The 24718-nt window shown below is 48.3% G+C and overlaps 1 protein-coding gene across 10 annotated transcripts in view; it reads left to right on the top strand.

Moving 5' to 3' along the window:
* The window catches only part of ATP2B2 (ATPase plasma membrane Ca2+ transporting 2), a 367144-nt gene that overhangs the window by 168342 nt on the left and 174084 nt on the right, over positions 1-24718 (top strand). For 8 of the 10 annotated variants that reach the window (XM_059161734.1, XM_059161732.1, XM_059161731.1 and 5 more), the window contains one exon: positions 4454-4548. The exons of the other annotated variants lie outside the window; for them this stretch is intronic. The gene's annotated coding sequence lies outside the window, so the exon portion shown is untranslated. The remainder of the gene's footprint in view (positions 1-4453; positions 4549-24718) is intronic. 10 annotated transcript variants of the gene reach the window in all.

Here is a 24718-nt window from a genome sequence, read left to right as displayed (position 1 = left end):
AAAATATGATAACTGAAATTAAAAAGAAAAAAAAACTCAGTGGATGTGCTTAACAGCAGACTTAACAACAAAGGAAGGAATATTTGAACCGGAATATAAGACAAAAAATTTATCTAATCAGGTTATCTAATCTGAATAACAAAAAATAAAAGAAAAAACCTTCAGTGGGGTGCCTAGGTGGCTCAGTGGGTTAAAGCCTGTCCCTTCAGCTTAGGTTATGATCCTAAGTTCCTGGGATCAAGCCGGCATCAGGCTCTCTGCTCAGCAGGGAGCCTGCTTCCCTTCTTCTCTCTCTCTCTCTCTCTCTCTCTCTGCCTGCCTGCCTCTCTGCCTACTTGTGATCTCTGTCAAATAAATAAATAAAAATCTTAAAAAAAAAAAAGAAAGAATAAACCTTCAGAGAACTGTGGGACTTTAGCAAAAGATCTAATATTTATGTCATTGAACTCCTAGAAAAAGATGAGAAAGGGAGTGGGGGCTGAAAAAGTACCCGAAGAAACAGTGGCGGAAAACTCCCCAAATCTGGCCCCCCAAAAACCAAAACCAAACAAACAAAAAACCCAGCCAACACCACTAACAACAAAAACAACAAACAACAAACCCTTATAAACATAAGACAAAATATGACATAAGGAGACAAAAAGATTCATGAGGCTGAGAAAACTCCAAAGAAGATAAACACTTTCAGTACAATTTATGAAGCCAGTATTACCCCAGTATGAAAACCACACAATAGCACAACCAATAAAATCTATGAGCCAGCATCCCTCATGAATACATATGTGAAAATCCTTCACAAAACATTATCAAATAGAATTCAGCAATATATAAAAACAATTATGCCTCAGAACCCAAGAGGGTTTACTCTAGGAATGTAAGGTTGGTTCAGCATTTAAAAATCAATTAATATAATCCACCATGTTAATGGGCTAAAGAAGAAAAGTCACATGATCATATCCATCAATGCAGGAAGCATTTGATGAAATTCAATACCCATTCATAATACAATGCTCAGAAAAATAGGAATAGGGAATTTCCTCAACTTGATGAAGAACATCTAATTTAAAAACTACAGCTAACATGATACTTAATTATTAAAAACCAAAGGCTTTCCACTAAAACTGGAAACAAAGCAAGGCAATCAGCTCTGACCACTTACATCCAAACAGTGCTAGGCAATCTCACCAGGGCATTAAAACAAGAAAAGGCACCCAGATTGAAAAGAAGAAATTAAACTGTCCCTATGTGCAGATAACTTCATTGTGTTAAAAAAAAAAAAAAAAAAAATCCCAGTGAATCTACAGAACAAACAAAACAAAACCGTCCCAGAACTAGTAACCGAGTTCAGTAAGGTCGCAGAAAACAAAATATAAACATGCAAAACAAACAAACAAACAAACAAACCATTGTATCTGTATAGTAGCAAAGAATATGTGGACACCAGAATTAAAAATACAGTGCCATATACAATCACACAAAAAATATATAGGGTAAATTTAAGACACATGCATAAGATTTTTATGCCAAAAACTACAAAATACTGATGAGGAAGATCTAAATGAATGAAGTGGCCATAGTGTGTTCATGGATCCAAAGACTCAAGTTAGTAAAGATGTCAGTTCTGTGCAGTTGCTACCAAAATCCCAGCAAAATTTTTGTAAATGTGGAAAAGATTATTCTAAAAATTATGTGGAAAGGCAAAGAGGCTAGAAGAGCTGAAACAGTTTTGACAAAGAAGAATAAAATGAGAATAATTCTACTTCACTTCAAGACTTATCTAGAAACCAAGTCTGTGTGGTATTGTCAGTGATGATGCATAGATTAATGGAATGGAATAGAGGATCCAGAAATAGATGCATACAATGGACCAATATTTGGCAAAGGTTCAAAGCAATTCAGTGGAAGAAAGGTAATAACCTTTTCAAAAAGTAATGTTGAAGTGGTGCACCTGGGTGGGGCAGTCAGTTAAATGATTTGGCTCAGGTCATGATCCCAGGGTCTTGGGTTCTAGTCCCATACCAGGCTCTTTGCTCAGCAGGGTGCCTGCTTCTCCCTCTCCCTCTGCCTCCCTCCCTCTCTCTCTTTCTGTCTCTCATGAATAAATAAATAAAATGTTAAAAAAAAACAAATAAAATGAAAATTCTCATTTATAAAAAATAATAACAATAATAATGTTGAAGCAAAGTGGGTATCTCTGGGCAAACACCACCACCAACAAAAAATCTACCCAAGCCTCACACCTTACACAAAAATTGGCTCAAACGGATCATAGACTTGAATATAGAATATAAACTACAAAACTTTTAAGAAAAATATTTAAAAGAAAATCTTCAGCTCAGACTTGGTCCCAAAATCATGATCCATTAAAAATAAAAAATAAAGAGATAAAGTGGACTTCACCAAAATTAAAAGCTTGTGTGCTACAAAACATTCTTTCAAGAGAACAAAAAGACAAGCTACAGGCTGGGAGAAAATATTTGCAAATTACTAAATCTGACAAAGTACCAGTATCTGACCAAAAACAAAAAAAACTCAAAACTCAACTGTTAAAAAAAAAATTAACAATCTAATTGGAAAATGGGCAAAAGTCACAAAGAGACATTTCTCCAAAGAGGATGTGCAGGTGACAAATAAGCACATGACAAGATGTTCAACATCATTAGCCAATAAAGAAGGCAAGTTAAAGCCACAATGAGATATTACACACCTGTCAGAATGGCAAAAATACAAAATCAAATGCTGACCAGGAGGCAGAAATATTGGATCATTCATATGCTGCTTGTGGGAATATAAATTGGCACACAGCCCCTCTGGAAAACAGTTTGGATATTTCTTTTAAACACACACACACACAACTACATATGCAACTACCATGCAGCCCAACAATTGTACTCTCAGACATTTATCCCAAATAAATGAAAATTTACATTCACACAAACACCCTGTACAGAAATATTTATAGTAGTTTTAGTCATCATAGCCAAAAACTGGAAATAACCCAGATGTCCTTTACCAGATAAATGGATAAACAAGCTGTGGTCCCTTCATATCATTGAGTGAACTATTGATACACACAGAACCTGATGAATCTCCAGAGAACTGGGCTGAGTGAAGAAAGCCAGTCCCCAAAGGTTACATATTGTATGGTTCCATTTATAGAACACCGTTGAAATATCAATATTATAGAGATGGAGAACAGAATCATGATTTCCAGGAGTCAGGGATGAAGTCAGGGAGGGAGGAGATATGACTATGAAGGAGTGGCCCAAGGAAGTTGTGCTGGTGAACAGATCTATATCTTGAGTGTGATGCTTAGAGAAAACTGCAAAGTGATCATATTGCATAGATCCACACACACAAGTACATGTAACTTGGTGAAATCTGAATTATCTCCATGGATTGTACTAATGTCACATGCCTGGTTTTGAGAGTGCACTCTAGTGCGAGATGTGAACTCTCCCAGGTCAGCTGGGAGAAGGTACCCAGGACATCCCTGAACACTGGCATAACTGGGGGAAAGTGCATGAGACGTCCCTATACATTCCTTTACAACTTGCTTTGAATGAATAATTATTTCAAAATAGAAGGGACCCCTGGGTGGCTCAGTCATTAAATGTCTGACTTAGGCTCAGGTCATGATCCTGGGGACCTGGGATCAAGCGGGAAGCCTACTTCTCCCTCTCCCACTCCCCCTGGTTCTGTTCCCTCTCTCGCGGTGTCTCTCTCTGCCAAATAAATAAACAAAATCTTTTTTTAAAAAAATAGGAAGTTTAAAAAAAATTTTAAAAACAATAAAAAAAATAGAAAGTTACAAATGAGTATAGGGATAGTTACAAATGAGTATAGGTAAAGAAATGGAACCTGACATTGGAGAGCCATTTAGCATCCATTCTCTTCTGCTGCTATTTAAGAAACACTTCTAGAAGCTAAGGCCTTTACACACATTATACTTTGGTTACTCCTCTCAAAAATCCTGAATAATAGGTATTATTATCTCTATCCTGCAGATGGAGAAGCAGACTCAGAAACAAAGCCACTTGCCCAAGGGCCTCTGTCTGTCCAGAGCACACACTTGTGCCCACTCTGCACCACTCCTACCCTTGAAGGTCACACCAGCCAGCTGATGGATTACCCCATCTGACACCCTGCTAGGGCTGGACTTGCTCCCCTCAGAGGGCCTGGAGCCTGGGAGGCCCGGTGGGGGTGGGGCGGGATACCCACAGGAAGGTCTTGATGAGGAACCTGGAGGGCAAATCAGCTCCTGGGAGGTACTTGGGGAACTGGGCCACTCCTGCTTCTCTTCGGTCTGCACCCACCCCTGATGCTGGCCCTGGCCCACGCCCAGTGCAGGTACACAGGGGACACTCCCCAGCACGAGTCCCTCTTTATTCTTTCCTGACTGGCTCCCTATCAGATCACCCAACCCTAACCAATGCCATCTCCCCTTTTCCAGAGCTGAACTTCATCACCCAGTCCCCAGAGCCAGCAAGACATGGGCCCCATTTTCCAAATCCTGACACTTCTCATTTAACCTGAAGACTTGGAGGGGTGAGTTGGAAATGGGTTGGGCTGGGGCTGGGGGGTGGGATAGATATGGAAGAAAGCAGTGTTTGGGGGCTGCTGATGGAGGGTCAGCTGAGCAGGGAAGCAGAGTTTGACAGCAGCTCCCTTCCCTGTTGCAACCTCAGAGAAGGCACATGAATTATTTATACACCATTGTTTTGATTTGGGAAAACTGCCCCACATCCCTTTTGCATTTAAATAGGGATTATGGCCTAAAATTCAGAGAAGGAAGGCAGCACCTCACCTGGTGAGCTGAGTCTCAGTTCCCATATGTAAAACAGGGATAATGGCAGCATCTCTGTCTTATGAAGTCCAAGCAAAGATGATCCATGTAAAGTCCTTAGCACAGTAGCTAAAACCTAGTAGGGGCTCAATAAATGCTTGTTGACTGAACAGACATACTGGATGCCTAATGCATGTTAGCTAAATGGGGCAGCTCTCTCTCTGGGGTCACAGCGCCACCCTGCCTTCCAGAGCCAGCCCATGTGGCAGTTCTGTAAGATTTCTCCAGCTCCTTCCTGGGAAGCATGTCTTCCTCTGTCTTCTTGAAGCTCTTCTTTGGGTCTCTATTACTGTCTGGCTCAGTCCACTTTGCATTATATACCCATGAACCTCAAAGTCCAGGGATGCACCCCTAATCTCACCCCTGTTAGGGACCAGAACTGGCACAGCTCATCTTTCAGCATCAGACCCAACTTACCTTCAGAAAGAACATCCTCTGAGCCAGAGCTCAGAGACATCATCTCATCTGACCTTACCAGGGGGCCTCCTTACCCTTTCTCAGATGCAAAGACAGTAACTGCCCAGACAGGAGCAGGGAGAACCAGGTGATGCCTCCAAGATTCTCAGCTCACTTCCTACTACCCCACCCTGCGTATGCCAAGGAAGATGAGTAACTCTGGACAGAACTGGGGAGGGCCAGACAGGCCACACATCTGTGTCCCCACCTCCCAGATCACCCAGACTTCTGACTTTGCTCAAGTTTTACTTCTCGCCCCAGCACTTTGTGGCTAACCAGATTGTTTCCAAACATGTTACATAATTGCTCACATATTTATTTATGCCATCTCTTGAATATTAAACGATTGATAATATGGAACAGAAACATGGGCGTTTAAACCCAGCAGCTTTGACAGGCGTGGGTGGGGAAGGAGGTTGAGGAGAGCCATCTCTGAGCCATTTACGGGAGGAGAAGGTGACATCTCCCCTCTTTTCCCCGAGATGGGTTGAAAGCCTTCCCAGGCCCATGGTTGGCAGCCACAATGTAGTGGAATTTTCACTATGCGGTTGGGCCTCTTTTATTACATAATGAAAAAGATGCATTATCATTTCCCTAAAGGATGCCTGAAGCCAGAACCTGGCCACCTGTTTGCTTATTCATTTATTGAGCACCCTCTGTTTGCAGTCCCTGTTAGGCTTTTATTCACCCAGAAGCATCCTTATGAATGAAATGATTGAGACTTCTGTCCTCATGGTACTGCCACTCCAGTGGACAGCTAAACAAATCAATAGACACCTTCCGAGCATCACAAGCAGTGTGAACAGAACAAAATAGGTGGCAGGGTAGGACTGGTCAGCAGTCCCCTGAGGAGGGACGTTTGACTGGAGGTCCCTGTGGTAGAAGCAGCCAGTCATGCAGAGGTCCAGGTTTGGGACGAACGTTCCTGTCTGCCGGAACAAGGAGCCCATGGGAGGGGGCAGTTGGGGAATAGTGAGGGGGACAGTGGGTTGGGAGGGGTGAGGTGGAGCCCAACATCAGTGATGTAGGCAAGGAGTGCCTACCAAAGGTCAATTAGGCCAGGCCTGTGGGGCCTCCTGTGAGGAGTTTAAATTGTAGTCTACATTAGTGGCAAAGCTGTTGGAGGGTTCTGGTGACCTGGTGGATGTTTGGAAACCATTTCTCTGCAGTTGAGAGAGGGCTTGGCGGTGTGGGCCGGGCCAGGAAGGGCTGGGTCTGAAGTGCTGGTAGATGGGGCTCCCCCAGCCCCAAACCTGACCTCCCAGCCTCTGGAGGGAATCTGCCCAGGGTGATGGTGAGTTTCTCCCACGGTGGCTGTGGAGGTCTGGCCTGACCCAACAGGAGTCACAGTAACTCTGATATCAGTCATGAAGGTACCTGGATTTACTCAGCACCTAGACTGAGCCAGGCACTGGAACAAGCCCCCGCGCTCACCATCACCCTGGGACACATATAGTTTTACTGTCCCCATTTTACAGAAAAGCAAACCAAGGCCCAGAATGGTTAAGTAAAATGCTCACAGCCATCCAGGAAGTGCATAGCAAAGTGGGGATATGAACCTAGTCAGTCTTTCTCCACAAATGTGAACCTCAATCCATGTTGGCTAAATGAATTAATAACAATAATAGTAAACACTTACTACAGTGCTGGCGAAGAGCCAGGTCCGGTTTTAAGTGCTTGAAAACATTCATCCCTTAGTCTTCACAACAGTTCCAGTAAGTAGGTGTGACCAGTAGCCCCACTTTACAAAATGAGAAACTGAAGGACAGAGGGTTGTATCACTTACCCTAGCGGGGATTCGAACCTGGAAGGTCTGGCCGAATTTGCATGTTGGAGCAACGTGTTAGGCTGTTGTCAGAACACCCATTTACAAAGCAGCTTGGGCCTCCTTCAGATGTGGACAGTAGTACCCACAGCTGGGCAGTGCTGGGAATGGGAGATACATGGGAACGTGCTCTGTAGAAGGTAAAAACTTGCACAAATGAGCTTGAAAGTATTTGAGGATTCTTTTAAGATTATTTATTTATTTGAGAGAGAGAACACAAGCAGGAAGCAGAGGGAGAGGCAGAGGGAGAAGCAGGCTCTCCACTGAGTAAGGAGCCTGATGTGGGGCCCAATCCCAGAACTCCAGAATTACAACCTGAGCCAAAGGAAGACACTTAACAGACTGAGCCACCCAGAGCCACCAGGACTAGAGGATTCTTAAACACCTTATCCTTTTAAGGAGTTGGACTGTTTCCCTCCATCCTGTTTTCCCCAATGAGAGAATGGAGAAAAATGTGGGCCTTGCCCTGGCCAGACAGCCCCAGAGCCTGAGATACAGGAGACAGAGCTGGGGTCATGCACTCAGACCCCTGGTATCAGCTTGTTAACTCAGGTAAGCTCTTTGCACATGCGACCGGTCTAGGGAGGTAGCACAGTGTTGACAGCCCAGCTGCCCGGCCCACCTCTGCTAGCATCAGGTCCTAGCAATGCGAGCCCGGGCCAGTTATTTAGACACTCTCCCACCTCAGCTTTATATTCTTTAAAAAGGGAGTGGGAAGCCCTCGATTTTGAGGCTACTGGAAAGAGTACATGGGAGAGAAAAGCAGATGTGCCGAGCAGAGCCCAGGATGTCAACGGCACACAGCAGGTTTCTGTTCTCCTAGTGTCTCCTGTGAGAATAGTTGCCTCAGAGGGTGAGGCCCCCAGGCCCCTTTCTGCTGGGACCATTTCAGACTCTCCACTGCACAAGCACTGGAAACAGATAGTTCGCCATCCGTATCAGTGTGCAGTGGCTACTGTAACAAAGCATCAGCTGCATGGCTGGAAGACACAGATACTTGTTGTCACCAAGTGTCATCTGGGATGTTTCCTAACAAGCCCCGAGAAGGAGGATCTGTTCCCAGCTCTGGTCCTTCCTTCAGGGGTAATCTTCAGCATTCCTTGGCTTGTGCGTACATTACCCTGACCCCCCACCTTTGATGTCATCGTCCATGCATGTGTGTGCCTCCAGATATCCCCTTTTCATAATGACACCAGTCCCATTGGATCAGAGCCCACCCTGACAACCTCGTCTTAACTAGCGTGCCTCTGTAAAGATCCTGTCTACAAATAAGGTCACGTCCACAGTTCCTGAGGGTTAGAACTCCAAAGTACCTTTCAGAGGAAAAGTCTAATTCAACCCCTAATGCTATCATAATTGTTTGAAGTGGATTCTGGAAGGGCCATCAGTGCATTCGTGACATTTCTTAAATAGCCTGAAAGAATATTTTACATCATTTTCCAAAAGGGCAACATCCTTCTCAAAATCACTCCTTAGCTTCCAGGAGCTTCCCATTAACTCTTGGCCTTAACAAACTCCAGCGTGGGTCTCTGGGGCCATCATCTTCCATGAAGAGCAAGCAACTTTGAATCCAAGCTCTTAGCCCCGACTGTGCACCAAACTCGGCAAACACAGGAAGCTAGAGGCCTAGCCTTTGAGGCAGTCATAGGCGAGGGCCCCAAGGACAGGCTGGCAGGGAGCTTGGCTATTATTACTGGACAGGTGGGTGCTGAGGCCACAGGGCCCTTCCCAGCAGTGAGCCTCAGCATGAAGGAAAAGCCTTCTTTGCTACACTGCTTCTTGTCTTTGTCTCCTTGAAGGGGAAAATGCCCTTTCTGAGTGCTCTGAGAGCACAGGAGAAATACCACTGGCTCTTTGTGTAGTCAAATAACTCTTCAGTCACTCACCTTTCATTCTGGGATGAGACCTACTCCAGAATCTGTCTCATAGCAAGTCCCAAGTGCAGAGGAACCCAAACCTGCTCCACCCCCAGCTGGCATCCCCAGCTTGGCCAGGATCCCTGGAGAGGTCAGGAGTCAGTGATAGATGCGCCCTTCTTGACACATCCTTATATTTAAAATAAGCTTTCCTACCCCAAATGTTGAATGTTCTCATGTTGCTTGAGCCGAGAGCAAACAACCTGCATTTCCAATGCCTCAGTGACCAGGGAGGACAGTGCACGGTGGCATTGCACTGATTAGAGCACCGAGACTGGGCACAAGCTTACTGAGGCGCTGGGTTTGAATCCCAGTTCTGCCAGTCTGAGCTCTGTGATCTGAGGTGAATCTTGTCACTTTTCCAGTCTCCATCTCCTCAGGTGCAATGTAGGGAGAGTTCCTACCACACAAGTGAGGGGTGCCTGTAGAGGACTTCGCATGGTGCTCGGTAACCAACCTGAATTGTCTGGCTTCTCTCTTTGGGCCTCAGCCTCCTACCCTGCAGACAAGAGTATGGGACTGGGTGGGTTCTGGCCAGTTCTGTGTGACTGTTGGGAGCAGTCTCCAGGGAGTCTAACATCTGGCTGGGCAGAGGGAGCATATCCTGCCCGCCAGCCTGCCCGTCAGGAGCTTGCTGTGTGACCCGGGGTGGCGGCCCTCTGTCCTGCATTGGCCTTGTGGCTCCAAAATATCTTCACGGGGACAACCCTTGGCCCCTCACATAGACCATGTCTCCTAGTTGGCCCCAACCAATGCTTGTCAAACTGACTGCAATGCTGACTCAACTCACCCAAACTCCAGAGGGCAGAATGTTTTACCCCTTCCAGGAGCTGGAGGCAGCAGAAGGAGGTCAGTGTCCCCAGGACACTATTTCCAAAGAGGAGTTGAGTAGAAGGTGTGTCTCAGTGAAAACCCCAGTGCACTGGTGGTGGGCTGTGCCCCCCCCCCCAGGGTCAGGAAGCCTGGGGTGGGCCACACTCCAATCTGTCTCCCTCTACACTTGCTGTCACAGGGGAAGATCTGAGCCCAGGCCTTGACATGATGCCGGGGCTGTTCACAGTGTCCCTGGGGGTATTCTGCTTATTGAACCACACCCAGAGGAGGATGAAACAAAAAATTATGTAGCAAGTAGAGTGGGCTCATGGAATGGTGCAGGGAGCAGGAACTTTGAGTTCAAACTGGGACCTGGTTGTCCCTTCTCCGGTCCTCGGTTGGCTCATTTGGAAATAGAACAGCAACCACATTGCAGGGTGGTTTTGCCACTGGAGGTCTCTGGTAGGCCATGTGCCTGCCCCACCAGCTGGTCGTGAGGCAGGATGTGCCCCCTCTTTCTGGGCCCCGTGTAGCATGCAGCCCCTCAGATGCCAAGAGTGGAAGCCTCTGGGCCCCAACTCTACATGCCCTGCCTTCTGGGTCTTTCCCTTCACTCGGTCTGACTTCAGTGGACGCTGGTAGCTGTGGGGGCAGAAGCCCTGTGTTCAGACGTGGAGGGATCAGACAGGGCCCTTCACTGATGGGTTGGCCTCAGTGTGCCCATCTGTAGGTTGGGCACAACATCCCTTGCCTTGGGGGCTTCCATGAGAGTTACTGAGATAACCTATATGTGCGGGCCTGGTAAGTCATTGCTCAACACTATTTCTGAGTCCACTGGGGTCAAAGGCTACTGGGCTCCCAGGTGTCACGGAGCTCCCTCAGGCCTGGCTCTCAGCCTTGGCCTGCCTGGATCGGTGGGGAAAGTAAGGTGTCTGCCTTCCCCTTGCTAGGCCAAGTGTAAATAAAATGTGTAGGATCTTATTGTTAGAACCACAGAATTCCTGAACAACCTCACCCAATGATAGAAGCTTTCCCCCAGCTCCTTCACCGTTAACTTTTTAATATTTTTCTGGTTACTTCCAGGGACGGGAACCTGACTGTCTGTCATGTGGCAGAGACCAGAGACAGCACACAGTTCATGCACTTCATGCCCAGGCATTTTATACATTAAAACCCCACACTCCTCGCTCAGGGCATTGTGACTCTTACTTTAGAAACAGTTTTAACAATGAGAATGACCTGATTCCTTAAGCCAGAGGTGGGAGATCCTGCTCAGGGTTCACCTCCCCCGTAACCATCCCCAACATTACTTCACCTCCATGAATATGAATCACTCATTCTTCCCTGTCCCTGCTGCTCCTCTGATATGCCTCTGTCGTCAAATGCATCATGGGTGTTTCATTTTGTTTTCGGGGTTTTGTTGTTGTTGTTGTTACCTCTCTCTGTCTAGACCCTAAACTCCCCACAGAGGGAGTGGGGCAGTGGAAAGAGCTTTCTTGGGACTTAGAATCAAAAAGGTCTGACCTGCAGGCCTTATTTCCTTCTAGCCACATGACCCAGAGGAGGTGATCTGGCCTCTCTGAGCCCATGGATCAGGGCCAGTGTCTTCCTGATCCTCTCCTTCCCTGTGCATAGAGCTGAAGTCCTGCTTCTCTCTGTATCCCTAATCCCTGACACACAGTAGGTGCTCAGAACTGGCTGAATAAAGGAGGTGCAAGGAAGCCACGGGCGGGGTACGTTATCAGAGTGCAGGGGAGGGAGCTTGCTCTTGGAGGGGAACACACCGCAGTCATGGAGAGCTTACGACACTGAAGCCAAAAGCAGAGATAACCAGTCGGAAAATAAGACCCATGGGTCTTATTTTGCAAACTGATAGTGGTGCAGGGCTACTTAGGGAAGGGGCAGAGGGAAACACACTGACAAGAGCCTCGTTCACCACCCAGGGGCCGCCCCCTAAACACTGCCATCCCCACGGACCCCGCATGAGCTTTGTTCAACAGAAAAGTATTCACCTGGTGCCGGCATGACTAAAACCGTATTTGAAATATTTCAAAGTCTGGGAAGGGAAGGAAGATGCTAGGTTGACTAAGTAACATGTTTGCAGCATAGATGTTCTACTATTGTCGAATAGGAACTGTTGTGATTAGCACACTATCAATTCACTTAAAAGTGAAAAAAACATAGTCAGGGGTGAGTTCCTCACACCTGAAATGTTTAAAAATAAAACAGACGTCAGCACACAAAGGGAGAAGTTTGCAAAAGCCAGGAAACCACTCTGTGGACACGCTTTCCCTCCAGTCAGGTGGGAGAGAGGACCCAGTGCTCTACATGATGGGGAACAACACATGTTTCCTTCCTGCGCTCTGGAAACAGAGAGAAGGGGATGGGGTGTATGGGAACAAGCAAGGCTGAAGAGGCTTCCTGGAGGAGGTGAGAGCCAGGTTGTTTGGCCTAGGCCCTCCCCACCTTCCTCTGGCTGGCCTGTCCCCAGTATTCACATTCACATGACCCCACTTTGTTGGAAGCCTCCGTTCTTAGGTTTGGCCAGGTGCACCCATGGTGGCTGCCCTCTCCTCATGGTCCCAGGGCCACTTGATACCAGCCAGCCGTACAGGGAGTCCTTGGAACAAAAGGACTTCCAGGTAACCAGGACTGGAGCCAGAGTGCTGCTGATAGGATCAGAAGCCTTAAGTGAACAGGGACCCAGAAGGAAGGCAGGGGCTCAGAGAAACACCCCGCCACCCATACTGCCTCAGGCAGAGGCTACTGTTTTGCCAAGCACGGTGGAGGCCAGCCATGCTTCCCTGCCCCTCCCTACCCCACCTCCCCTCTCACTGACCCCAAGGCCAGAAAGGGAGGCAAGCCTGCTGGCAGCGGGACTGGGTGCGGTGGCCGCCTCACAGGGTGTAGACTCTCCAGTGGCTGTCAGCGCTGAAGACAAGAGGTCAGAGTAAGGGTTTGTGTCCGTGGCCTGGGACTCATCAGGGACAGCAGGGGATTCACCAGGATCTCCAGCCCAGGTAGGATAGGGTAGCTGGGCCCCTTAAGGGTCTGGGTCTCAGGTAAGAGGGGGGACCTGCAAACCTTGGAGTCTGGGGCTGGGAGGGAGACAGGAGGGTGAGGCCTGGTCTGGACAAGCCCTGCAGACACTGACAAGCAGCCCCCTGGTGGGGACGGTCTCTGGCCTCCCTCAGCTCTACACGCACCCTTCCTCCAGAGAGTTGCTAGAACATGGGAGAGCCTGAACTCTGGAGTTAGATGGCCCAGGTTCAAACCCGGACACCAGTGTGACCTTGCACACTCACCTCTGCCTCTCTGTGCCTCAGTTTCCCACCCTGTAAAACGGAGGTGGTGCCAACAGCCCTTATTCCCCTAAGGCCTTTGTTAAGACCTGATGAGACAGTGGGGACCTTAATATAGATCCATGCTCTGGAGCTCAGAGCATCACCCCTGCTCCCTGTCACTCCCTGACCCTGACACCATCTTTCAGAGTCGTAGTCAGTGCCTGCTGCCCTTTTCACAGGTGCAGCCGGATGGAGATGACCTGGATCCAGGGTTTGGATACTGTGTCTCCAGACTTTATAGCTAGGGAGGTTTAGACAAGTTCTCGGCCCTCTGACCCCTATTTTGTTTCATAGAGGACACGGGAGCAATTATGGGACCTACTCCACAGGACATTCATCAGCATGAAATTACACTGCACACAACAAGGGCTTATCCTCTACCCCATACTTATATTGAGAACCATTTTCACTGCCATCACCACCACCGTCATCACTATTGTTGTTGTTGTTGTTGTTGTTGTTGTTGTTGTTGAAAAGGAAGGCTCAGAGAGGGAAGAAGACTTGTGGCCACATAGCAAGGCAGAGGGCAAGACAAGACACTGCCCTGGTCTCCCAACCCCCCATCCCTGCTTTCTGCTCACCTCACCATCTCACTGGCCTTCTTTGTCATTTCTGAGGCACATCTTGCCAAGAGCTTGGTTTCTCCTTGCAAGAGGTCACCCTAAAGTGTCTGAGAACTGGCCTTCCCTGACCTCACTGCTCCCAGGCACAGATTTGGGGACCCCCAAAGGAAAGCCAGCATCCCCCAAGAGGTCAGGTCAGCAGAGAGCCAGGGCAGAGGATTACTTTCTCCCCATGATTTCCACAGCACCCCTCTAAAAGCTCCTTCCCCACTGTCCTCAGGAGCCTTAGCCAGGGGAATGCCTGACAGGGATAGGGTGCAGCTTTGGATAACACACGTCTGAAAACTGCAGAACTTCTTATAGCCCAAGGGGCTCCATTAGAGAGGGAAGAATTAGGACTCCAACTTCCAGCAAAGTTGCCTGGGACCCGGGGGACAGGTCTGGGGCATCATCCTCAGTCATCTCTTGGTTCCATTAGCAGATGGACCACCTCTGCAGGCTTGTCTCTGTCTCTTTCACCTTCTGCCCATCAGAGTTTGGGCCTTCCCTGGCAGGGAGGGATAGAGACACAAGAGGAGGCAGGGGGTGCAGAGGATGGAAAGGGTGGAGTTTACTTTAAAGGAAAAGATGAGTTATGTACCTGTTTTAATAATATAAATAGTACTTGAGCAATAATAATAGTAATTGTTCCTATTTCTTGAATACTTACTATGCACCAGGCACAGCACTAAGAACTTCAAATACGTCACCTCAGTTAATCTTCACTACAGCCTGATCAGGTAGAAAATATCATTGTACCCGTTTTACAGATGACTACACCAGAAGAGGCTTATTTATATACCCTGTGGTTGACTACAGATGCCAAGTAGATGATATAAGGGAATCATAGATTCTGCTTGGAGTGTAATCGGGAGCTCTGGGGACTGTGGCGAGTTGCAAAAAGTCACTGGTATTATTTTGTTTTGTTTCGTTTTGACGTGCGATATACGTACATTAAAGTGGTAAAGTATGCTAACCTTAAATGTACCACTTGATGATCTTTGCATATACTTATACTTGTGCTACCAGCACCCAAATCAACATATAGAATATTTCTAGTATGCTGAAACATTCCTTCTGAGGTGCTCTAATTTAATTATAATTCTGCAAAACTTTCAAAGTCAAGAAGAGCCCAGGGACACACAACGACTAAATATAATGTGATATCCTGTATGGGATCCTGGAACAAAAAAAGACTTTAGGTAGAAATGAAGGAAATGTGAATCAAGCATGAACTTTAGTTAATAGTAACATATCAATATTAATTCATTAATTATGAAAAATGTACCATGCTAGTATAAGCTATTAATACTAGGGGGACTAGCTGTGGGGGAGATGAGAGTTATTCTTAGCAATGTTTATTTGTAAATAGAAAAGTGTTCTAAAACATAAGGTTTATTAAGAGAGAAAAAGCACTCTGCAATTCCTCCAGCAAAATAGGTCGGTAGGCCTTTAAGGATCTGGCCTCTGAGCTGCCAGTTTGTGACGTCCAGGGCTATAATGCCCTCATTGTACAGATGGGGAAATTGAGACCCAGAAAGTGGAAGCCCCCTCCAGCAGGTCAGTGACAGAGCCAGAACCAAAAGACCAGTCAAGGCTCCAGCTGCAGAATGGGGCATGGGGTGGGAGTGTGCATGTGGGGTTGCCAGTGTCTCCCCAGATCTCTGAGTCCTTCACTGAGGACGTGCCCTCCACAAAGCTGCCAGGGGCCAACCAGCTTCCCTTGACTGCTTCCTCCTGAGTTCTCCAGGGCTGTCAATTGGAAACTAGTTCTCCCACTGTCCTCAGCCCGAGGGAGTGGTCATGGGCAGTTCCTGTTCTGGGAGCAGGATGTCACCTTCCCATCCCAGCCAGCCCTGATACACATTTTGGGTGTCCCCATGCCCAGCATAGGATCTGAGTTGAGTGCTGGATGGATGGGTGAGTGAAGAATTGAAGGAGGGATGAAATAAATGGCAAGGGTGGATAGGTAGGGGTGTGTGGAGGGAGATAAAGGGGGCCAGGAGCACAGATTCTGCAGCCAGATGGACTGGGTTGAACCCTGACTCTGCAGCTTCCAGACACATGACCTTGGGCAAGTCACTTAACCTCTCTGTGCCTCAATTTCTTCAATTTAAAATAGGGATATTAGCAGTATCTGTGAGGAAGGGAAGTAATAAGTATAGGAAAGGAGGGAAAAGAAATAGAGGAGGGGCGATGATTTCATATTCATATCAGGACATGGAAACTCACACAAAGCCATACGACTGGCCACTGACCCAGAAAAGGTGGGTCAGTAGCATCCTACAGTGGTTAGAAGACAGGTCTGGGAACCAGGCTGCTGGGGTTCAAATCCCAAGGCTATCTTTTATTGGCCACGTGGCCTCAGACAAGTGAGTTAACATCTTTGTGGCTCAGTGTCCTCACCTGTAAAATGGGTGTGGTAACATCTGTATTTACTTCATGAGATTTCATGAGGACTAAGTAATTGATTGGTATGTGTATAGTGCTTAGGACTATTGCTGGCACATTTTAAATAGCCCCTGGCATATAAGGAGTGTTTATTAAATGGAGGAAAAGTCTTATGCCAGAAGCCCACTCTCTTCCCTGAAGGGGCACCAACTTCAAGGAGAGATTGAGGTCCAGGCACTGTAAACTCACCCGCTGAACCCAGGTGAGAACCTGCCTTAATGAAGTCACATGGGGAGAGGGTAGAACTGGTGACCAGCTCCCATCTCTTTGGCCTCACCCACTCCAGCCAACCCCAAGATAGGCAGCACTTCTAGTAGTTTAAGAGTAGCCAGAAATCTGGATTCTTATCCACAATTTCTCAATTTTTAAACATTGGCACTTAGTTCAATTTTATTTTAAGCTCTTAGCAAAACAAACAAATTTATTTTAAGCTGGCTGCTTTCCCAAGTGGCTGGTTTGCAGCCTCTACCCCAGTCCAGTCCTGCAAGTTTGCTTTCTTTAACTTTTCTCCTGCATATTAGAGGAAAGGAAACCGAGGCCAGAGAGAAATGTTTGAATCCGTTATGTCTGACCACTTAGTGGAGTCAACAGGCAGTCTGCTAGTTCTCCTCTCTTGGCTGCAGCCCACAGGTTTCCCCAGGTAATCAGACTTTGGACCAGGTAAGGGATGAGAACTCGAAAGGGAATTTTCCCTTCAGCCCAAGGTTCTTGCAGTAGCATATTTGAAATATGATGTTTGTTAACTAAGTATCATTTGCACAGTGAGTCCCGGCTACAGCTGAGTGTGAAGCAGGAATTACCCCTGCTTCCAAAGCCATAACAGAGATTTGCAGTGTATGATGCTCCAACTTTACTCCTAGCCCTGGCTCAGCAGGTAGGGGGCCAGGATTCCAGGACGTTCATTCCTAAATCTCACCATTTGCCACTCCGTTGTGATTAAAGGAGCAGCCAGCGGTAAGCTCTGTTGTAAAGGAGGTCACTAAGCGGGAGCTAGAGGGGTTTAGAAAAAAGGGGAGGATTGTTCTGGAGACAAGTTTTAGAGGAATATTGTTGGGAAAGAGAGTTAATTTATAGGCTTGTCATGCTCCGTACTTGAGTTGTTTTCTCTTTCTTGTTGAAAAAGTGCCCTTTGGTTCTCACTTATTTTACCAGACTGTGCCGCCATTGCCAGATGAGGCAATTTTACAGATGAGTAAAATGGGGTAAATACTGTACTCGCTTCCCGCCACTGGCGATGAGGGGGAAATGAGATGGTGTGTGCAGAGGATTAAACAATACAAAACAGCCTTGGTTCTCATTGTCAGCAGCAGCCAGCCTGCCTGCATGCACAAGTGACAGCTGGAGAACCTTCCACTCTTGGCCTTTCTCTACTCTGTCTATGTGATGGTGACCTTCACTTTGTCTGGAGAGTCAGGACATCGGCTAGCTGTGGAGCACTTCTTGTGGGTCAGGTTCTGTGCTAGACCCTTCTGTCTATTTTCTTTTCTTTAACCCTCAGAGCAACCCTGGGAAACCAATGCTATCATCATCTTTTCAGATGAATTACCTGAAGCTCTGGGAGGAATGTGACTTATCCAAAGTCACCCCCAGGTGGGGACAAAACCTTGAGCAAGTCCCATTACCATCCTAAGCTTCCAGCCTCCTCATTTGTAAAAGAAGGTTCTGGACACCCATCCCAGGGCTGCTGTGGGGATCTAGGAGGTAATGACTTGGAAAGTGCACCATCAGCTGTAAATCCCAACCAAACGGACAGCATCAGTGTGAGTTTTGCAGAGACCTGTTCCCCTTTGGTGCTCAGTGCATTTTAGCAGCAAAAGTTATAGAGAAAAGTTATTTTGAGTGTCTGTTTCTTGGGTGGTTTCCAAAATGTGTCTCCTCCCTCCAGCTAACAAGTGTAAAGCTGGCTTCAGCAGAGGCTCTGCTCAGAGCAAGTCACTTCCAGTGGAATGATCTGGGAGGTAGAAAGGAAATAGGCAGGATGGTCACAGGGGAGACGGGATCACAGAGAGGGCCTCAGGCTATGGAGTCAGAGAGATATGAAATCAAATTCTGGCTCTTCCACCTACTAGTTCTGTGACCCTAAGCCAGCTAGTTGACTTCTCTGATCCTCACACAGAGAATTGTTATGAAGGGGATGAGCAAGGCAGCTGAGAAGCAAAGCATGGGCACCCACATACATCCAGTGAGACCAGTTCCAAGTCCAAGACTGGAGCTGCAGACATTGCTGGGGGTGAGGAATAGGACAGAAACCAGTCCAGAGTCTGGAGAGAAGGGGCCCAGGGGAGAAGGGCCAGCTGCTAAGGCAGGGAAGACTGGTCAAGTAGGGCTTAGCAATACACATACACTGGAAAAGAAGACTGATCAAGTGGGGCTTAGCAGTACACATACACTGGAAAGGAAGTCTGGTCAACTAGGACTTAGCTGTGCACGTACACTGGACCACAAGCAGCTGGAGGACAGGCATTCCATCCTCTTCATCTCAGTTGCCTGGTTCACAGAAGGTGCACAGAATACATGTAAAACCCTGAACTTAATATCCACTTTCCTTTCTGCCCCATGCTCACCCATTTAGTCCTCTATATCCCTTGATCTCCAGCCCTACCACCCCATCTCTGTGCAGTGTGGAAAAACACAGGCTGTGGTATCTGACAGACTCAGATTCAAGTCCAAACTCTGCCCTTTCTAGCTGGGTAGCATTGAGCAGATTACCTCCCCTCCACAACCCTCTTTTCTTTTCTGTAAATGGGCTGATCCTGCCTCCCTAGTGGAGTTATTGTAGGACTTAGAGAAGATACATGTGAAAACACCTAGCATGGGCCCTGACACGTAGGAGGCATTCTGAAGATGGCATCAGAAAGTGAGGCTGTTCCTTACCAGAGTAGCCCGTGGCCACCTCCGACTTCCGCACATACCCACAGACCGAATTCCCGAAGGCACTCAGTGTGTTTTTATATCTTAGGGGACACAAGCACCTGGGTTGAGGACATAGGTGCACTGCTTTCCTGTCCCCATAGTCTCTTTACACAGTTTCCACGCTGGTCCTATATTGACTGGCCACAGTGGGGCTAATGATGTCCACAGAACACCTCAAAAATGAGCATCAGCAGGCAGATCACTGATCAGGATTAAAGCACCTGTCCATATTCACTAAGCCATCCTCTGGCTGTGAGTATGGTAGTGTCTGTGAAAGTTCTCAAGTGGTAAGTGTATGAATGAAGGGCTTCCTGGTCCCAGATCCCATGTCTTATTCTTGAGAGTGGCCTGTGAGCTCTGTGCCATTGCTGGACTGATGATTTATGGGTCCTTCTCTGGTACCTTGAGGTCAGGCTGAATTCCTGAAAGATAGGACTGGCTCTGCTTCCCTACAAGGACCTCTGGGTACAGGTGCAGCACTTGGAAGGAAACCCACGATGCTGTGGCCTGTAGGGCTGGAGGCCCATAGAGGGGTAACCTGCCCATTTGGGATGTGTGTGCCCTTGAAGTTTAGCTGACAAGGGTCTCAGGACAGAGCTTGCCTATGTCTGGCTATCATACCCTGACCCTACATGCAGTGCAGGCCCTGTTCAAGATCTGAGAGCCAGGTTTGCCCTGCTATTAACTGGGAAAATGCTGCTTTAATGCCTGGCGCCATTGGAGGCACTCCACAGCCATCCGCGAGGGACTTGGAGAGCTTATCTGCAGCAATTTAGCCTCCATGCCCCTCTCTGAACCCATGGTGATAGATCATCTACAGAAGTCACATATTTGGTCCAATACAAGTCAAAATGTCAAGGCACAATCTCTAAGCTCACTCTTGCCCCCACCCCCTGAACCCAGCCTCCTTCCCTTGCTATGCATTTATTTAGGATACCTCTCTTCCCACCCGCCCTGGGCAGCAGAGGGTTGGCCTATCCTCCATTACCTGCTAAGACTAGGAGTCTGAGCTTAAAACTAGCCCCCACCCCACCCCCACCCCTTACCACCTGCTCCTGTGCTGACTTCCACACCCAGCCTCTCCCTCCGGGCCCCCGAGCTAATTACAGGCTTCCCTAAATCATTGGAAGGAAAAGCTAATTAAATCAGGGTCGGCCATCCATTTTCTGGCTAAGGACAGGCAGCTCGACACCTTTCTTCCAGTCCAGGATCCTGAAACCATGGCTTGCTTCTTCATTTGAGTTGAGAACAGGTTTTTAATCTCTTAGGGCTGATTTTAGGAAGAGCAGCAAGATGGGATGTTTCCTCAACTGCTCCTTTGACCATGTCAGAGTGACCATATGGGATCAGGTTGAGGGCCTGGAAAACTGAGGTGTGCCCAGATCTGCAGAGCTGGGCAAGAATGCATGAGGAGCCAAAGTAGGTGACAGTTTGACCTTGGAAATCCCGCAGTGCGCTGATGCCCCACACCCACTGTTTCAGATGGTGTGGAGTGAAGGGCCTTGCCTTCAGTCCCAGGCCTGCTGCTTGCTGGACCAGTGTCCCCCGCTGGCATTCTCCCCCTCTCTGAGCCTGAGTAATAACAGCGCCTACCTCACAGAGTTGCTGAGAATTAAATGAGATGACATATCAATCAGCCAGTGTGAAGCAGGTGCTGGGCCCATGTTTGTGGAATGAACGAGTGACTACAAAGTGCCACACCCAGAATGAACACGGAAGCAATGTTAGTTCTCTTGTCCACCTTGGAATCCCCATGTGTTTCTTACTATAAATACTTATGGGACTCATTCACACAAAACCTGTAGGTAAATAAGTTTATTGCATGTTTTCCCCCTTTGAGATGTCAGAGCCAAAGGACTCACAGGGGGAGCATATGGGGTGTGGAAATTGAGGGCTCCCTTCCCACGGCCCACCCTCCCATTTACCCCTAGATGCCAGCCTGCTTTTCCTTTTTTCTGGGCCTCAGAACCCCTCGATATAAAGAGCGGTGCCTTGACGGAAGTCCCAGCTCTGATTCTCAGCCCCTTCCTGCTCTGTTCCCTCATGAGCCATGTCCTCACCAACTTCCTCAAAGGGGGCAATGCCTGAGGCCAGCATGTGGTTGTCCCAGCCACTTTTTTACAGAGAAGGGGTGACAAGCTCAACTAAGTAAGGAGATCCCCAAAGCAGGGAATCAATGGGGGAGAGTCCTCTGTAGGGATGAGGACCAACTCTGTGAGACAAGTCTGCAGTCCACGTTGAATTCCAGCTATCTGTGTGGCCTCCAAAAAATCACCCAGCTTTTCTGTGCCTCAGTTTCCTCCTTTGCAAAATTGGCATAAGAATAATAGTATATCCCTCTAGGGTTGTTACAAGAGTTAAATTAATTCCTAGGGGCCAGGAGCTTGGGAAATGGCCTGGTCTGTAGTTAGCACTCCACAAGCTTTAATCGTTCCTGGTATTTCTGAACCAGACTCTGAGACCCCTCATCACAGCTGGCCCAGCCCGCTGTCCTGATGCCTTCCCTCTTATGGATGGAGTCTGGGGAGGAGAAGCCACTGGGCCACCTTCACTCAGAATGAACCTCCTGCTCCACTCCTCTCTCAAAGAGAAGAGTCTGCCAGTGCCTGTCAGGACAAGAAGGGCTCAGGGCAGGGCGGGGGAAGATACAAAGGCCCAGGCCTCCCTCAGAGGCTCTAGAGGAGTTGGGAGGTGGCTATAAATATGAGAGGCGAGGGGCTTTCTAACTAGGCCAGGAATGTGTGTTAGTCATTGAGGTCAGAGCAGGCCGCAGAAGCTCTTGGCTGGGAAAAGAGCATATCCAGGAGTGAGCTCTTCCGGGCTCAGGGGAAGCCAGAGAGCTGAGGCGCAGAAGGAGGGTGACGAGCAGAGCTTAGCTCGGGCCATGCTGCCACCCCAGAACCTTGGTCAGAGGGGCCCAGGAAGGTCCCTCCTGCCTCTTCTAATCTCTGAGAAGTCCTACCTCAACCCCAATCAATCAGCTACCTACAACCACCCGCAGGCTGAGGCCATGCTGTGGCTCCCAAAGGGCACTCAGGTCACCATTCTGCAGAGTGAACAAGTGCATCCTTTCTATTTTAATAGCTGTGCGCTTATTTTAATGTGTTGGGAGAAAAATACAACTGGCAAAGCAAATCCATGATCTCATGGCTATAAATGCTTAAGATAATACCAGGTAGGTGTACACATTTTTTTAAAGAGGGAGTTGATTTTTTTTTTTTTTTTTAATATATTCTCATGGAACTGAACCACCATTACTTAGGTTTGGGGGATTCTGGACTACAGGCAAAATGCTAATTTCCTTGCTGTGGAGCTCCAGCTATCTTCTGTGCCTCCAGTCCCACATCCCACCCCTGCCTTTCCCCAACATCCCTGCCCTTGCTCCTGACCCCTGCTCTACTCTCAGGGTGCTCACTGCCTGGAATGCTTTTCCCCTCCAGTTTTCTACTGTGAGCACCAGGTGAAATAACTATTCACAGGTGCCTCTATGGGCCCATCCAGAGGCCTCCTCCACCTCCTCCAGGCTGCCCCGGGCCCTTGTCCCTCTGCCACCACTCCCCACACTGTGTGAGAGTCTCCATAACTCAGACCACTGCTCCCTTGGTGATGGGGAAAGCTCTGGCTGGTTGCCTTTCTTCCTGCTATTCCCAGTGCTGTACTGGGGGCTGAGTACATGCCCAGGAGGCAGACCCAGTCACTTTCTGGAGCCATCCTTGCCTGGCGTTGGCTGGCACACATGCAGCCTCGCCCTCAGGGCTCTGCCCCCTCCCTCATCTGTCAGATGGGGATGCTAAGTTTCCTCTCCCCGGGTGGGTGTGTGGGGTCAGTGAGCTTACTTCACCTAAAGCTGTCTAAAGGCATGTGCCTCACATGTTATCAGGACTCCGTAAATCCTGGTTCTGCTCATTTGAATCATCAAGGGTATTATCATTATCAGGGACCAATGGATATTCAGTAAGTCTACAGTGGGGCAGAGTGGAGGGGAGGGAATGAGACTTGAGCACCTTTGCATTTAGGATCAGGAGAAAGTTCTCAGTGCCTATTTACTCCACCCTTCTCCTTTTGAATATGGGGAAACTGAGGCCCACACTGCACCCCTAGAACCGGGGCCTGGGACTCCTGTCCTTCAATCTATCATTGTCCCACCACCTCCGTCCTCCCTAGACTGGGGGAAGAGGACTCCAGGACTCACCTGCCCAGAGAGACAGGCAGACCTACCGGAGCTTCTCTACCAACCCCCTCGCCCCGGTCTTTGGAATGGGCCAGAGAGACCTGGGGAGGAATTCCAGAGGCTGTGGCCAGCAGGAGAGCTCTCACTTCCCCAAGTCAGTGAATCAAAAGCTTCATTCTTTGTAGATTCCTCCGATAGGTAGGAGCAGACATGACCTTTGTCATTTGTTATTTTTAGCCGAGCAGGCAAGGAATAATAAAAACCTGTATGGGAGCTGACTATAAATAACGTAGCTGTGGCATTAAACACACACACACACACAAACACACACGCCCCTAAAACCTGTCGATCTAAAGCAGCATTGCCCTTCCAAATGGAATAAGAGCATTAGCATGGGACTCTACCATCAGTGAGCCCATCTCACAAAAGCTTTTGCTTGCAATCACCACGCAGTTCCCTGAGGGGAGATGCTTTTATTGTCCCCATTCTTCAGATGAGGAAATGAGGAATGAGATTGGCCAGTGAGGCCACGGGCTCTGAGCCTGACATCTACCACTGTCCTTGTTGTAGAATGTCCGAGAGGGAGTGCCACTGAGGGAGGGAGAGAGAGGGAGAGAGAAGCAGGACCAGAACCGCCTCAGGTCACCTGTCTCCAAATGCAGTAGTCTGCCAGTTGCTAGCGGCCTTGCAGGGCTGGAAGAAGGAGAGGTGGACATGGACAGGGGAGAGGAGTGGCCACAGGCATTGTGGACCCCTCAGGACGGAAGTTGGAGTAAGAAGGTAGTGGCTGGGGTGCTAGAGGTGGAGAGGAGGCAGTCTGGGAAGGGCTCAGCACTGAGAGCGGCAAGGGGGACAGGGCAAGAGAAGGGAATTGGCCGATCGTATTCCACGGCGGGGCCACACCAGGCTCACCCGGTCTGACATTGAAATCCCTTTGGGCAGGGTGGCCATGCTGGCCAGCCCACGGCAGGAGAATAGGAGCAAAGTCCCCAGAGCAGGTTATCAGGGCTGGGATAGACAAAGACAGTCAGAGGAGCAGGCCTAAGGACACCAGAGCAGAAATGCATCCCCAGGACTTAAAGGAAACAGACTCCAGAGAGTAGTGTTGAGCACTTGCCCCTGGCCCAGATGTGTGCTGGTGAGCATTTCATGACCAGCTCTCAGGCAGATAGGTGCCCGGCTTTGTAGTGTCCGCCAGATCATAGCTACCAGCATACTATCCCTTGTGTGCACCATTGGCTCTCAGGACACCACTACACCAAGCCACCCAGGGGGCGATACCTGTGTCCTGCTTGCTTCAAAGGAAGAGAGGAGGGGCTTGCAGGCCATTTTAAGCTATTATTAATTGTGCATGTAACACACAAGAGGCAGAATCTCAATT

This window comes from Mustela lutreola, chromosome 2, assembly GCF_030435805.1.
Source record: "Mustela lutreola isolate mMusLut2 chromosome 2, mMusLut2.pri, whole genome shotgun sequence".
Taxonomy (NCBI): Eukaryota; Metazoa; Chordata; class Mammalia; order Carnivora; family Mustelidae; genus Mustela; species Mustela lutreola.
The sequence above is the reverse complement of the archived record's forward strand: the minus strand, read 5'-3'. Positions and strand labels throughout refer to the sequence as shown.